The 16,996-nt window shown below is 55.2% G+C and overlaps 1 pseudogene; it reads left to right on the forward strand.

Annotated features, from left to right (window-relative positions):
- Positions 1 to 10,858: 10,858 nt before the first annotated feature.
- On the forward strand, positions 10,859 to 14,266 carry LOC134809665 (cell division cycle protein 27 homolog; annotated as a pseudogene).
- Positions 14,267 to 16,996: the final 2,730 nt, after the last annotated feature.

Here is a 16,996-nt window from a genome sequence, read left to right on the forward strand (position 1 = left end):
GCCCGGCCGGAGCCCGGCTCCGAGCCCCGCCGGCGGGCGCGGGCGCAGGGGTGGCACACGCCACACGACGGCCAAGGGAGGACGACCGCAGCCGGCCGGCAACGCCCGCCCCCACCCGGGACGAGGGACCGCGACCGGGGCCGAGGCCCCGGCCCGGGCCCCACCCCCCGACCCGGGGAAAGGGCGAGCGACCGGGCAAAGGCGGAGGCCGACCTGCGCCACACATCGCACGAACGCCTGTCCGGGAGGGACCACCGGGCCGCGCTCGGGCGCACGCGCGCGCCGAACGGGGCAACGCCACGCGGGGAGGACGCGCTCTCCCCGACGCCGACGCCCGGGACGGACGCCTCCAGGGAGGGCCACGGCAGGCCCGGGAAGCGAGGCGCACCCGGGGGACGCGCCGACCCGGCTCGGAAGAGCGGGCCGGGAGAAGACGAGGGACCACGGGCGAGGCCGAGGCGACGGGGAAGGCGCGAGAAAGGCGGCCGGCGGGGAAGGGGGACGCCACGGGACCCCTCGGGCGCAGCCGACCGCGGCCGGGACACACACGCGGGGGTCTCACCGCCGGCAGCCTCCGAGCGGGAAGGCGGCCCCGCGCGGCACCCGGAGCGGCCGACCGGCCCTCGGCGCTCCCCGCGGCTCCCCCCCACCACCGCCGCAATCGCGGCCGGTCACCCCCGGCACCCTCTCTTCCCTCGCACGCGCGCCACAGGCCGACCCCCCGCAACCCTCCGGGAAGCCCACCGGGCCCCACGCGGGGCGCCACCGACCCGGTCCCGAAGGCGCGCGCCGGGGGACGCGGACACCGGGCCAACCAGTGGCCGGCGGCGGCGCCCCCAACAAGGCGGTGCCGGGTTCGGTCCCAGACGGGGCCACCAACCGACGTCAAGCCGGTGAGCCGCTCGGGGAGAAGAGAGGATCGGCGGGCGGCGGGCGGGGAAGAGGGCACAGACGGGCAAGGGCACCCGGGAGCCCGCAGAGGCGGCGGCTCGGGGAGAAACCTCAGGCACGGCCGGGCCACCAGGAAAACACGGCCGCGGGATCCCACCGCCCCAGACACGAGGGCGGTCCCGCGGCGCCCCGCCTGGGACGCCGGACGGCCCTCGGCCCCCCCACCGAGACCCGCCTCGCGAGCCCCGGGGTCCCGCCACCGGGGGCCCCGAAGCGACCGCAGCCACAAGCCCGACAACGCCAGCACCACCATCGCGCTCGTGATTCTCTCGTCCATCCTCCGGCCCGGTCCCGCTCCGGGAGACCGGCGCGCCCCCACCGTGGGACGCTTTCCCAGGGCCAGGCGGCCCGACCCCGCGCCACGCAAACGCGGTCGTGGGCACCGGTCACGACTCGGCACACGGGAGCGGGCGGAGAGCCGACTCGCGGCGGAGGGGGTCACGCGCCGGACGGAACGCCGCGCGCGCACACCCACCGCCCGCCGGCCGCCACGTCCCAACCCGCTGGGACGCCAGGGCCCGGCCCGGCGGGATCCTCCCCCGACTCAGAAGGGGGAGGCGCGGGCCACAGTAGGCGACGAGCCGCGCTCGGCCACCACCGCGGTGGCCGGCGGAAACCCTCGCTCTCCCCCGCGAACCCCGTCGAGGGGGAAGGGGAGGAGGGTCCTCTGCGAGCGAGTCGCTACGGCAGCGCTCCCATCACGGAGGCAGAGACAGAGGCGGCAGTCCGGGTGATCCGGTACCCCAAGGCACGCCTCTCGGATCACTAGAGAAGGCTTTCTCACCGAGGGTGGGTCACACTCCCCCACACGCCAGCCGCCCCTCCTCGGGCCCGCAGAGGCGCCAAGGGACGCCTGGGGAAGGGAGGGGGCCTGCAGTACGAGGAAACACCTGCGTGCGGCCACCTTGAGCGTCCGCGGTCAGGGCGGGGGCCCGGCCGGTGCGCGCGTGCGCGCAACCCCACGAGGCCCCCCCGTCCACCCGCCTCCTTCCTTCCGAGGCAAAGCACCCCCGAAGTCAACCCACACACTACCGGTCGGAGGCAGAACGGCAGCCCCTCGGCGGCCGGCCGGCGCACGCGCCACCGGCCCGAACCCACCGCGATCGCTCACACGGCCCGCGCGCACCCGCCAGAGGGGAGCACGGGATGTGCGCTCGCCGGACCAGGCGGACGCCCTTCCCCGCGTGGGAGGGGCACGTCTCGTCTCCCTCGACCGCCTCGAACCCCACACCGACGAGCTCCCTCAGGACCCACGCGCGGACACCGCGGCGGCGACCGGAGGAGGGGGCGCTGGGGGCGGGAATGACACACCACCGCTCGGCCTCGGGCACCTGAGGGACAACCCGGGGCACTCCAGGAGCACCGCAAAGGCCCAAGCGGAGCCGACGCTCGCGCACACCCCCCGAGAGGGCAGCACGACGGGCCGGCGGGCCGGCACCCCCCACCGCCGCGGAGGGGGGCCGCCCGCAAGTCCACAACCACTGGAGGCGACAGCGAGGGGTGCCTGCCGCGTCAGAGGACCCCGCCGCCCCGCCCCGCGACGCAGAAGGCAGCGGGCGGGACGGCGAGGTCGGGCCGGGCTCCGCACCCCACACGCCTCCCCCACACGCGCCACCCGCAGGCGGGGAGAGGAGAGACGAGGGGACCCCGCGGGGCGGAGCGAGAAGAACGGTCCCGTTCGCCACGAACGTCCGCCCCTCGCCCGTCGCGGCTCGGACCCGGCCCGGGAGAGCACGACGTCACCACATCGATCACGAAGAGCCCCCCGGGAGCGGAGGTCGGCCGGCCGGCCGGCCGACGCCCTGCTCCGGGGAAGGGGCGGCGGACAACCCAGCGGAGACGAGAACGCCTGACACGCACGGCACGGAGCCAGCGGGGTGGGGTTGTCGCGGCCGCCCCGGGCGCCCGCAGCGGAGAGCGCACGGGGGCAGGGTGGCCCTCGCCGCCTTCCCCGCCGCCCCCAGGCGGGTCAGAGACCCGGACCCGGGCCGGCACCGGGAGTCGGGACACGCCCGGGCGCGCGAGAGGACAGCAGGCCCGCGGGCCCCAGCAGGCGGCTCAAGCAGGAGCACGGCCGGCTAGCCGGGTCACCGGTAGGCCAGAGCCCCGCACGCATCCGGAGTCCCAACCTCTCCAGCGACAGGTCGCCAGAGGACAGCGTGTCAGCAATAACCCGGTGGCCCAAGATGCAGACTCGGAGTGAAAGATATACCTCCCCCGGGGCCGGGAGGTCGTGTCACCGACCACGCCGCCGGCCCAGGAAACGCGCGACACGGACACCTGTCCCCAAAAACGCCACCATCGCAGCCACACACGGAGCGCCCGGGGCCCTCTGGTCAACCCCGGGACACACGCGGGAGCAGCGCCGGGCCAGGGACGCCCTCCCGGCCGCCCGTGCCACACGCAGGGGGCCGGCCCGTGTCCCCAGAGCGGGAGCCGGAAGCATTTTCGGCCGGCCCCTCCTACGACCGGGACACACGAGGGACCGAAGGCCGGCCAGGCGCGACCTCTCGGGCCGCACGCGCGCTCAGGGAGCGCTCTCCGACTCCGCACGGGGACTCGCCAGAAAGGATCGCGGCAGAGGGACCGCGGCCCGGCCCGGGGACCGCTCCCCGGCACCCGGGGGACGGGGGCAGGACGGTCCCCGGCTCCCCACGGGGACTCGGAAACGAATTCGGCCGCCGCCTCAGACGGCCAGGATGAGCGCGGACGGACCCGCGACCGGGCCGGGAAGGGCGTCCCCAGCCTCCCGCGCCACGCGCGGCGGGTCCCCGCGGGTCGCGGCTCGGGCCTCGGGAGCTGCGGCGCGCTGGTCGACCGGCCCGGGCAGCCCCACGCCCGGCTCGGGCCCAGAAGCGCAGCGACAGCCTCTCCCCCACATAAACCTGCACGCCAGAGCTCTGACTCACAAGCGACGCGCCACAGCTCTGGCGCCACCGGGCCAGCCGGGCTGACGACCGCGGGCTTTCCGGAGCTCTGCACAGCTCACAGCGGGGACGGTCCCCTCCCTCGGCAGCTGCCACCGCAGCTCCGGAAGCCGAGAGCACGATCTAAAAGCGGCCGCCAGATGGAGCCCGACGACCGCCGCGAACGTCAGCGAGACAGATCCGGATGGCAGGCAGGGCGGCCCGTGGACCGCAAAAGCGAAACCGTGAGCCGAGAAGCTCTTCCCGAGGCCGAAAACGCAGCCCCTCTGCCCCAACCCCACACACACGGTGCCCAAAACGCGTCTCTGCCTCGACCGCGACAGAGTCAGAAGACAACCCACGGCGCGTGGGTGTTCGGAGATGCATCTCGGAAGCAGGGAGGGAGGGAGGGAGGGAGGGAGGGAGAAAGAACACACAAGGACTCGGTCGCGGGTCGCTGCAGACACACGGAGAGGCAAAATGCATAGGCTCTTCCGGAATCCACGCAGAGATAGACGGGGGGGGGCGGGGAATGGGGAAAAGAGACAGATGGTGAAAGGGAAGGAGGGAGGGAAGGGAGCAGGGAGGGAGGGAGGGAGGAAGACAATGGAGAAAAGAGAGACAATTTAAAAAACGTCGATACACAGAGAAAACTTTTGAAACACTCCATTTTTAAAAGACAGACGGAAAGGAAAGAAACATGAAAAAGAGAGAAAGAATGAGGAAAGAAACGAAGGAAAGAAGGGAAAAAGAAACAGAGAGGAAAGAAAAAAGAAGGAGAGACAGGGAACGAAAGAGAAATAAAGCACGAAGGAGAAAAGATCAGAAAGAGAGAGAGAAGGAAAGGAAGAGAGGAAGAAAAACCTAAAGAAGGAGAGAAAGGAAGAAAGGAAGGAAGAAAAACGTAAAGGAGAGGAAGAAAGAAAACAGAGATAACTACGTACACCTGTTCATTTATAAACATAAATACAACACTTTTCGTACGTAAACGTAAACGTATTTCTCGACGATCGCTTCTCTGTAGAGCGATGTGTATTTATTTGTATAACAGAAACACCTACATCTGTCATATAGAAGTATGTTTCTATACAATCGGTACGTGTTTACTACACACGAGAGTATTAAATGCAAAGATATACGCATTGTCGTTTACATACAAATGTACAAAAATGTTTACATTAATAAACGTCAGTAAATACATGGAAACGAAAGAAATAAAAAAAAAGGAAAGGAGTCAACAGGCCGGGCACGGTGGCTCACGCCCGTCATCCCAGCACTTCGAGAGAGGCCGAGGTGGGCGCATCACCTGAGGTCGGGAGTCGGAGGCCAGCCTGACCAACACGGAGAGACAGGGTGTGCCTACTAAAAACACAAACATCAGCCAAGCCAGGCGTGGGGGTGCCTCCCTGTAATCCCCGCTAATCAGGAGGCTGAGGCAGGAGAAGCCCTCGAACCCGGGAGGCGGAAGGTGCGGTGAGCCAAGATCGCGCCATTGCACTCTAGCCGTGGAAACAAGAGTGAAACTCTGTCTCAAAAGGACGAAACAGAAAGAAAGAAAGAAAGAAAGAAAGAAAGAAAGAAAGGACAGAAAGCAAGCAAGCAAGAAAGCAAGCAAGAAAGCAAGCAAGAAAGCAAAAAAGCAGGAAAGAAAGAAAGAGAAAAGAAAGCAAGAAAGCAAGAAAAAAGAAAGCAAGAAAGAAAGAAAGAAAAAGAAAAGAAAGCAAGAAAGCAAGCAAGAAAGAAAAGAAAGCTAGAAAGAAAACAAAGCAAGAAAGAAAGCAGGAAAGAAAGCAAGAAAGCAAGAAAACAAGAAAGCAAGAAAGCAAGCAAGAAAGAAACAAAAGAAAGAAAGAAAGAAACCAAGAAAACAAGAAAGCACGAAAGCAAGCAAGCAAGCGAGAGAGCAAGAAAGAAAGAAACAAAAGAAAGAAAGCAAGAAAACAAGAAAGCACGAAAGCAAGCAAGAAAGCAAGAAAACAAGAAAGCAAGAAAGAAAGAAAGAAAGAAAGAAAAAGAAAAGAAAGCAAGAAAGCAAGCAAGAAAGAAAAGAAAGCAAGAAAGAAACAAAAGAAAGAAAGAAAGAAAGAAAACAAGAAAGCAAGAAAGCACGAAAGCAAGCAAGCAAGCAAGCAAGCAAGCAAGAAAGCTAGAAAACAAGACAGCACGAAAGCAAGCAAGCAAGAAACCAAGAAAGAAAAAGAAAGGAAAGCAAGAAAGCAAGCAAGCAAGAAAGAAAAGAAAGCAAGAAAGCACGAAACAAGCAAGCAAGAAACCAAGAAAGAAAAAGAAAGGAAAGCAAGAAAGCAAGCAAGCAAGAAAGAAAAGAAAGCAAGAAAGCAAGAAAACAAGCAAGCAAGAAAGCAAGCAAGAAAGAAACAAAAGAAAGAAAGAAAACAAGGAAGCAAGAAAGCACGAAAGCAAGCAAGCAAGCAAGCAAGCGAGAGAGAGAGAGAGAGAGAGAGAGAGAGAGAGAGAGAGAGGCTGGGCGCTGTGGCTCACGCCTGTCATCCCAGCACTTTGGGAGGCCAAGGCAGGCGGACCACCTGAGGTTGGGAGTTGGAGACCAGCCTGACCAACATGGAAAAACACCGTCTCTACTAAAAGTACAAACATCAGCCAGGCACGGTGGCCCATGCCTGTAATCCCAGCTAATCAGGAGGCCGAGGCAGGAGAATCGCTTGAACCTGGGAGGCGGAGGGTGCGGTGAGCCGAGATCGCGCCATTGCCCTCTAGCCTGGGCAACAAGAGTGAAACTCTGTCTCAAAAAAAAAAAAAAAAAAAAAAAAAGGAAGAAGAAGAAGAAAAAAAGAAAGTAATAAGAAAGAAAGAAAGAAAGAAAGAAAGAAAGAAAGAAAGAAAAGGCAAGGGCCAGGCAAGGCCAGGCAAGGCCAGGCAAGGCAAATCTACCTGCTTTCACTACATCTGGGGAGAATCGGGAAAGTCCCCAACAACAACAAGGCCTAAAGTGGAGCTGCCATCTGTCAAACCCGAGCGGAAGAGTCCACGCGGGTTAAAGACACGAAGAAAGACAAGGAAACCATCGACCGAGGAGAAGAACAATCTGGCCCAGCCAGGGTCTGTCTCCTGAGGTTGTCTGGGCAACCAGGGAATGGGACGGAGGGAGGGCGGGCCTCCGAGACTCCGTCTCGAAACAGAAATCATGATAATAAAATAAAATTAAGTTAAAAAAAAGAAATCACGCATAATTCCTAACGTGTTTGATGCCTCGAAAGGCGAGAGGCGTACGTACGTGGATGTCACGGTGGGGTTGTTTTGTTGTTGTTGTTGTTGTTGTTGTTGTTGTTGTTGTTGTTTTTTCTTTTTCCCCGGAAACTCACTTTTTAATTATTTTGTTGCATTTCATTTTCATTTTCATTTTTTTGAGACGGAGTCTCGCTCTGTCGCCCAGGCTGGGGTGCAGTGGCACGATCTCGGCTCACTGCAACCTCCACCTCCCAGGTTCAAGCGATTCTCCTGCCTCAGCTCGGCCTCCCGAGTAGCTGGGATTACAGACAGTACAGCACAGCACGGCGCCCGGCTAATTTTGTGTATTGTGAGTAGAGACGGGGTTTCACCATACTGGCCCTGTTGGTCTGACCGCCTCTTGATCCACCGGCCTTGGCCTCCCAAAGTGAGGGGGTGACAGGCTTGAGCCACCGCGCAGGGCCCATTTATTTTATTGCATTGTATTTATTTATTTTAATTTATGTATTTATGTATTTATGTATTTATTTTTGAGACGGAGTTTCGCTGTTTTTGCTCAGACTGGAGTGCGATGGCGCAATCTCGGCTCACCGCAACCTCCGCTTCCCAGGTTCAAGCGATTCTCCTGCCTCAGCCTTCCTAGCAGCTGGGATTATAGGCATATGCCACCGCGCCCGGCTAGTTTTGTATTTTCAATTGAGACGGGATTTCTCCATGTTGGTCGGGCTTGTCTCCAACTCCCGACTTCAGGTGATGCGTCCACCTCGGCCTCCCAAAGTGATGGGATGACAGGCATGAGCCACCGCACCCGGCCTATTGTATTGTATTGTATTGTATTGTATTGTATTGTATTGTATTGTATTGTATCCTATCGTGTCGTATGGTATTTTATTGCATTGCAATGGATTGTATTGACTTATTTTATTTAGTTAGTTACTTTTGTGTTATTTTATTTATTTATTTGTTTGTTCGTTTTTGCCTGATCAAAGGTCAATCAGACCCAGTCGTCAAAGTGGCGATTTCCTAGGCAACAAAGGAGGGAGGAACTTGGAGGTGGGGGTGGGGGCGGTGGAGAAGACACAGTTGCCCCAGGCTGTGCGCAGGCGGCCTGGTGCTCCCTTCCTCTGTGAGGCCTCCGTTTTCAGAGTCACAGTGACCGCTAGGTGATGCCCGACGTCTGCCAGTGAGAGTGTCAGCCCGGAATGAATTGGGATCCCCTGGGGAGGGGGTGGGGGGAAGGATGGAGGCTCCCACAGCACAGTGGGTCACCGCGCCCTCCAAAGCGATCCCCACAACTAATCGACCGGGGCTCCTGGGGGGACGCAGCCTAAGTCCCCCACCCATCGGATCATCAGGAACTTCCGTCCAGAGACGAGAGACCGACTGGGAATTCTCTCAGTCAAGGTCCAAACTGAAAAGAATCACTGGCACGGACAGCAGGACTAAGGCCATTTCTAAAAGACTGGTTTCTGTGTTTTGGGTGAATCTGTGTATTTCTGTATCACAAAATGACTGACTTTGAACGTTACGATTTTTCTCCTCCTTACGTGTACGGTCCTGTGATAGACAGACCAGGGGACTCCTCAGCTCAGAGTCCATGAGGCCAGAAGCTGACGTCCCAAATTTCTATTGAGAATGAATTTAAGCACGCCAGCCAAACGCTCTGCCGTGAAACTGTCTGTCGGGAAGACAAGCGGGGGAGGGGGGAAGGGGGGGTCCGGGCGCCGTAGGCTCGCGCCTGTCATCCCCGCACTTTTGGGAGGCCGAGGGCCGGTGGATCCCTCGGCCCAAGCCTTGGCAACACGGTGAAACCTCGTCTCAAAAAAAAAAAAAAAAAATTACAAAAACTAACTGGTTTCATAACCTGGACTCAAAGTTAATAAATAGATAAATAGGCCGGGGGCGGTGGCTCACGCCTGTCATCCCAGCACTTTGGGAGGCCGAGGTGGACGGATCACAGGGTCAGGAGATCGAGACCATCCTGGCTACCACAGTGAAACCCCATCTCTACTCAAAATACAAAAAGTCAGCCAGGCACAGTGGTGGGCGCCTGTAGTCCCGGCTACTTGGGAGGCTGAGGCAGGAGAATGGCGTGAACCCGGGAGGCAGAGCTTGCAGTGAGCCGAAATCGCGCCGCTGCACTCCAGTCTGGGCAACAGAGCGAGAGTCTGTCTCGAAAATAAATAAATAAGTACATACATAAATAAATAAATGTAAATAAATAAATAAATAGATTAAAATTGAAAACTAAAAAAAAGTAAAATAATTTAAAAAAAAAAAAAAAAAAAAAAACCGTAGCCGGCCGGTCACGATGGCTCACGCCTGTCACCCCAGCACTTTGGGAGGCCGAGGCGGGCAGATCCACTGGGGTCGCCGGTTCGAGACCAGCCTGACCCACATGGAGAAATGCCGTCTCTACTAACAATACAAAATCAGCCGGGTGTGGTGGCCCCTGCCTGTAATCCCAGCTACTCAGGAGGCTGAGGCAGGAGAATCGTTTGAACGTGAGAGGTGCAGGTTGCGGTGAGCCGAGATGGTGCCACTGCACTCCAGCGTGGGCACCAAGAGTGAAACTCCGTCCGAAGGGGGAAAAAAAAAATAAGTGCTGTATTCTGTTATTTTTGCTTCCTACCCTGACAAGAACATAATACAGCTGTTGTCTTTCTGCCTGCCTGCCTGCCTGCCTGCCTGCCTGCCTGCCTGCCTGTGGCAGGGCCTCATTCTGTCTTTCGCCCAGACCGGAGCGCAGTGACACAATTATGGCTCACTCACTGCAGCCTCAACCTCCCCAGGGTTAGGCGATTCCTCGAGGGATCCTACGGCCTCGGCCTCCCAAAGTGCTGGGGTTACAGGCACGAGCCACCAGCACCCGGCCTGAGTTAATACATCTGGTCTCACTACGTCTTAACCACGCACCCACGAAGAACTCAAGTCAAGAGAGAGTCGGCAAGAGACTCTCAGCATTCTCTCCCGAAAGCACGTGTGTCCCGAGCTCCTGTGGTTTCAGGTGGCCGCGCGTAGAGGAGAGATTTCCAATGTTTCCGGAGAGGTGCGAGCCACAGTCACTCGGGGCATCCGAGCACAAGATGGGGTTTCTGACAGCGACTGAAGGGCCAGGAAGGGCCAGAATCTGCCAAGGCCCGCGTTCCAGGGTGGGGCCGATGGAACCCAAGGTAGAGGGAGTCAGCGGTCCGCACAGAGAGAGAGCTCCAGCCCTAGGCCCCACTGTGCAGACCGAATCAGAAGGAAGAGAGTCCTTCGTCCTACCTGCCACATCCCTCACATCCCCCCACTGAACTTGGGAGTGGATCCGTGTTCTAAACACGAGGTGACTCTCGGTTTGCAATGGATCACAAGGGGCCGGGCTTTCCAGAGTCGGCAGGATAAAGAAGTCATTCTGGCTCGGACTCCCCCATCCCACGGTAAACGGTCGGTAACGGTCGCTGGTGACTTTAAATGAGCCGGGGCTGGCCGGGCCGGAGCCGCTATGGGGGTGGGGGGTGGGGGGGTGGGGGGGCGGTGCCTGAGGCACTGCAGAAAGTGGGCCTGAGCCTCGAGGATGGCGGTGCTGCAGGGACCCGTCCAGGCTGCTATATGGCAAGCACTAAGCCACTATGCCTACCGAGATGCGGTTTTCCTCGCAGAACGCCTCTATGCAGAAGTACACTCAGAAGAAGCCTTGTTTTTACTGGCAACCTCTTCTTACCGCTCAGGAAAGGCCTATAAAACATATAGACTCTGGAAAGGACACAGTTGTACTACACCGCAATGCAAATACCTGCTTGTGAAATGTTGTGTTGATCTCAGCAAGCTTGCAGAAGGGGATCAAATCTTATCGGGTGGAGTGTTTCATAAGCAGAAAAGCCATGATGATATTATTGTTCCTGAGTTTGCTGATTCAGCTCGCTTTCCCCGTCCATCGTTGGGACATGTATATTGCAAGGCAGATCGGCTTACCAAAGGATCAGAATGTGACCAAAAGAGCCTTCGTTGAAATCCTTTCCTCCGGTGTCCCTTTGAATCATGATGTGAAACAGGGGGGAAAAGCCAGATCCTGACCAAACATTTTGATTCACATCTCTAGAGAGCTTTAGCAACTGCCTGTCCAAGTGTTGCGCCAAAACACTGGGACCTCGTCCTAGTTTATGTCACAGACAGCCTGAGACCGTTCTTACGGAAACACCCCAGGACACCGTTGAATTAAACGGATTGAATTGAGAATCTTCCAATTCAAAGTACTCCTTGAATACAGACTCCCCAGTGTCTTCTATCGATTCAGCTGTCCTTTCACCTGATACTGTCCCACTGGGAACAGGAACTTCCATATGATCTAAACAGGTTCAACATAAACCAAAAACTGGTCGAAGTGTATTAGGAGGACCAGCAGCAGTTAGTCCATGAGCCCCAAGCGTTGGCATTTTGCCATTAGAAGCCCCAAGTCCCGGAGACGGATCCTATGGACAAAACTGCACTGGTATTAGACACCTTCTGTCGTTGACGTGCCATCCACCGGAGCCCCTTCAAAAAAGTCTGTTGCCAGAATCGGCCAAACCGGAACACAGTCTGTCTTCTCGCAGAGGGGAAAGAGCCGAAAGGTAACCCCAATTCTTGCAAAAACACAAAGTTCTGGTGCGCCGACAAGGGCAACACCTCAGGTATTGAGCCCCACTATGGCATCTCCCCCAAATGCACCGCCTCGAAGAAATTCACGACTCTTGACTAGTGACAGCTCCACAACCGAGGAGAATAGGAGAAAATTAAAAGGGAAGTTTCCACCTAAAATCCCAAACAGAAAAACAAAAAGTAAAGCTAATAAAGGAGGAATAACTCCACCGAACATAAGTGATAGCCATGGAAGTGACAAAATTGGACTCTTCCATCATTCCAGAAGGGAAAATAGCCGCAATCGCGCCTCAGATTCAGGCTTTTAATCTACAAAAAGCAGCAGCAGCGGAAGGCTTGATGAGCCTTCCTCGTGAAAGGGGGAAAGGTTATTTAGCTTTGTGTTCTCACCACGGCAAAGAAGCTGTCAGTCAGTATCTTGAGCCATCTAGCTTCTCACCACCGCAATACCGGTTGGGTACTGTGCCAAATTGGAAGGGCCTATTTTAAACTTTCAGAGTCCACGCAAGCTGAAAGAAAATTCTCAGAGGTTAGAAGGATTGAGAATTACAGAGTCGAAGGCATGGAGATCTGCTCTACAACACTTTGGCATCCTCCGAAAGATGTTGCTCTTTCAGTTCTGTCCAAAGACTTCACAGACAGGGATAAAACTTCGCCAGCCAGAGGCCTGGTGTGCTGCAGGGAACTGTTTCGGTCTGCAACGGGAACACGATATTGCGATTCAATTCTTCCAGAGAACTCTCGAAGTGGATCCAAATGATGCTTATGCCTATAGTGCATTAGGGCGTGAGCTTGTCTTCACTGAAGAATTGGACAAAGCATCAGCTTGTTTTCGAAATGCTATCAGGGTCAATCCCAGACATTGTAAGGCATGGTAAGTGGTAATGAAGTGTAAAGACAAAGCCCTATGGATGGTGCCGGTACTCGCTAGTTTTTCTGGTTAGATAGCTCTTTATTGTCACGAATTTGGTTAAAAATACTTAGGGATGGTACATAGTGCTGAATAACTTCTAACTAAGATGTTTCCTTATGAAACGTATGTCTTGAACAAACTCTGAAATGAACTCATGATCCTAGAATACCAGATCCTTATACTCAACAGTTTCAGTCTTCTAGCAAACTTTTGCAGACGCTGTAGTTGTCTTTGGTTCGTGTATGTGTTTCTTTAGTTGTGTGACTTGATTTGTTACTTTTTCTTCGAGCACCGAAGTGGTGATGGGGACAAGGAGCGCTTGGGAGATTGGAAAGGAATAGCATAGTTCACTTATTGGAGAATAGAAAAATAGATGGAAACAACTCACGAGCTGCTGCTTTTTGACAGTGTTCCAGTTTACGGAGTTACTATGAAGAACTTCACGTACCCTTTCATGTAGCGGTCTCTCTGTTTTACTCTTTTGTACTCGTGTATAAGTGGGCACATAGGAAATTACTACCTAGGTCCTATTGTGATCAACTGAATAAGACATGAGAAAGTGTGGTCCTCCCTCTGCCTCAACAGCATACTCACCGTTGACATTGATTGCATTTTTCTGGACTGACTTCATAGTTTAAACGTCAAGAGAAGGCCGGGCGCAGTGGCTCACGCCTGTCATCCCAGCACTTTGGGAGGCCGAGGCGGGCGGGTCACGAGGTCAAGAGATCGAGACCATCCGGGCCAACACGGTGAAACCCCGTCTCTATTAAAAGTATAAAGATTAGCTGGGCGTGGTGGTGGGCACCTGTAGTCCCAGCTACTCGGGAGGCTGAGGCAGGAGAATCGCTTGAACCCGGAGAGGTGGCGGTTGCAGTGAGCCGAGATCACACCATTGCACTCCAGCCTGGGCGACAGAGCGAGACGCCGTCTCAAGAGAAATACATTAAAAAAATAAATACATACATAAGTAAATATCAAGAGAAAGTATAATTCTGAAGTCGTAACCCTGTGGTAGTTATTTTGTCAGATACGGTGGTCTTTGGGGTGACTTATTACAGCAGTGGCGTTCTATCATTTGATTTGCTTCTAAATCTGAAGCATTATATTACGGAAACATTTTTTGATTTGCGAATATGTTGTTCAATGGATCATATCTCATTTTGCTGTAGTAGTTACGTGGCCCGAAAGATGGCCAAAAAGATAGTGCCAGCTACTGCTGACCAACGTCACAATCAACTTGCCAATACTGCCTTCTCTTCCGATGGCTATGTTCTCCGTCCTATTTTAAGAACTCAGTTCTTCATAAGACTTGTGTCGTTTTCGATTTTTTCCCAAGTCTGGTTGATCCTTGTGTTGTGATGTTTTTAAATGTGTATTGTCTGTTCAGCTCTTTTGCAGGAGTCGCATTCTTAAAAAAATCTTAACCCTATCAAAAATTGTGTTTCAAGGAGGATTATTCAGATCGGCCAGCTTTGACTAGGAAGAGTGTAAATGCTGACGTATTTAGGTAGCTCTAAATACTGAGCAACTTTATTCTAACCACAAAATGGATAGCCTTTCTTTTGTCTTCACTTTCGCTATCATTAGCACAGTGTTTAATACCTTTTCTTCATCTATAACACAATTATAATGATATAGGAAGCCACTCAAATAAGGCAGACATGTTGCGTTGCACTTAAAAAAAAAAAGAACAAGAAGAAGAAGAAGAAGTCTCTCTGTGGCACAGAATGAGGTGTGGCTCGAATCTGGAATCTCCAGTGAAAACCAATGAAAGAGGGTGAAACCCCGTGTCTACAAAAAAAAAAAAAAAAAATGAGCCGGCCATGGTGGCGCTGAGACAGGAGAATCACTTGAACCCAGGAGGCAGAGGTTCCAGTGAGCTGAGATCACGCCGCTGCACTCCAGCCTGGGGGACAGAGCAAGACTCCATCTCAGAAACAAACAAACCCACCAAGCCAGTAAAGGTGTTTAATTCGATGGTGTCAGGCTCAGGTCTCTTGACAGGATACATCCAGCACCCGGGGGGAAACGTCGATGGGTGGGGTGGAATCTATTTTGTGGCCTCAAGGGAGGGTTTGAGAGGTAGTCCCGCAAGCGGTGATGGCCTAAGGAAGCCCCTCCGCCCAAGAAGCGATATTCATTTCTAGCCTGTAGCCACCCAAGAGGGAGAATCGGGCTCTCCACAGACCCCACAACCCCCAACCCACCCCACCCCCACCCCTCCCACCTCGTGAAATGGGCTCTCGCTCCGTCAGGCTCTATTCACACCGTGTGCTTTTGGAACCTCCAGCGTGTGTGCGTGGGTTGCGTGGTGGGGTGGGGCCGGCTGTGGACAGAGGAGGGGATCAAGCGGCGGTGTCCCGCGGGTGCCCGGGACGTGGGACGTGGGGCGTGGGTGGGGTGGCCAGAGCCTAGGGAACTCATCGCCGGTCAGGACGTCTCCCCTCCCGGTCCCCTCTCTGACCTACGCTCCACATCTTCGCCGTTCAGTGGGGACCTTGTGGGTGGAAGTCACCATCCCTTTGGACTTTAGCCGATGAAGGCCGGGCTCCCAAGAGTCTCCCCGGAGGCGGGGTCTTGGGCAGGCTCACAAGGATGCTGACGGTGACGGTTGGTGACGGTGATGTACTTCGGAGGCCTCGGGCCAATGCAGAGGTATCCATTTGACCTCGGTGGGACAGGTCAGCTTTGCGGAGTCCCGTGCGTCCTTCCAGAGACTCATCCAGCGCTAGCAAGCATGGTCCCAACGATCCCAGCTCCCAGCAGAGGCACTTTTGTTCACACAGGATCCTGGGCAGGAAAGTTCTCAGCAGGCTTAGGCCTCCTAGCCAAAAAGCCAAAACCACTTCTGGGATTTTTTTCAAAGAGCCAGTGGTTCCACAAGGGGCCGTGGGTAGTTGTGGAAATGGAGAGAAGTGTTTGCACATACATATTTGAGACAGAACGGACAGGGCTCGGTCACAGATCACTTAGGACACGGGCAGATGCACATGGAGAAAACTCTTCCGGCATCCTAGGGGAACAGAGGTACGATTTTTCGAGACAGTCGAGGGAGAAGCCACACCAGATTTTAGGATTGGATCTTTATTCCTATGTAGTTTCTATGAGGTATCCAAGTCCAGAAATCAACTCGCCAGTTCTGTACAGCATTCTGTAGGGAGATCAAATCTGGGATGTCAGAAGTTAAGAATTCGGGCCTTGGTGAGGGATTAGATTAGATGTACTTGAGCTTATTTTGCAAAAAAAAGAGAGGGCGGGAGATAGCGAGAGCCAGAGCCAGAGCCAGAGACCGAGACAGACAGACAGACAGACAGAGAGAGAGAGAGAGAGAGACAGAGAGACAGAGACAGAGAGACAGAGACAGAGACAGACAGAGAGAGACAACGATACACAAAGAGGGAAAGACAGAAAAAGAGAGAGAGAGAGACAGATAAAGAGACAGACGGAGAAAGACACAGATGGACAGAGACAGAGAGAAACAGAAAGAGAGAGAAACAGAGACAGGAAGGGAGAGAGACAGGCAGAGAGAGAGAGACAAACAGACAGGCAGACAGACAGGCAGAGAAAGAGAGTAAGACAGAAGGCAGACACACACCCCCACACACACACCCCCCCCACACACACACAGAGAGAGAGAGAGAGAGAGACAGAGACAGAGACAGACAGAGAGACAGAGAGAAAGAGACAGAGAGAGAAAGACAGAGAGAAACAGACAGAAAGAGAGACACAGACAGAGACAGAGAAACAGCCGACAGGGGGGAGAGAGAGAGAGAGAGACAGAGAGAGACAGACAGACAGACAGGCAGAGAAAGACAGTAAGACAGAAGACAGACACACAGAGAGAGACAGAGAGAAAGAAAGACAAAGACAGAGAGAGAGAGAGAGACAAACAGACAGACAGGGAGAGAGACAGAGAGACTAAGACAGAAGACAGACACAATGAGAGAGACAGAGACAGAGAGAAGGAAAGACAAAGAGAGACAGACAAAGAAAGACAGACACGGACAGAGAGAGACAGAGAGAAACAGACAGAAAGAGAGAGAGAGAGACACGCAGAGAGAGAGTGAGAGAGACAGGCAGGCAGAGAGAGAGTAAGACAGAAGACAGACAGAGTGAGACAGACAGGCAGAGAGAGACAGAGAGAAAGAAAGAGAGAGAGAGACACGCAGAGAGAGAGAGTGAGAGAGACAGGCAGGCAGAGAGAGAGTAAGACAGAAGACAGACAGAGTGACAGAGACAGGCAGAGAGAGACAGAGAGAAAGAAAGAGAGAGACAGACAGACAGAGAAAGACAGAGACGGAGAGAGAGACACAGAAAGAGAGAGAGAGACAGAGACAGAGAGAAACATACAGACAGGGGGAGAGAGAGAGAGAGAGAGAGACCGACAGACAGACAGGCA

This window comes from Pan troglodytes, chromosome 23 (genome assembly GCF_028858775.2).
Source record: "Pan troglodytes isolate AG18354 chromosome 23, NHGRI_mPanTro3-v2.0_pri, whole genome shotgun sequence".
In the NCBI taxonomy this organism is placed as follows: domain Eukaryota; kingdom Metazoa; phylum Chordata; class Mammalia; order Primates; family Hominidae; genus Pan; species Pan troglodytes.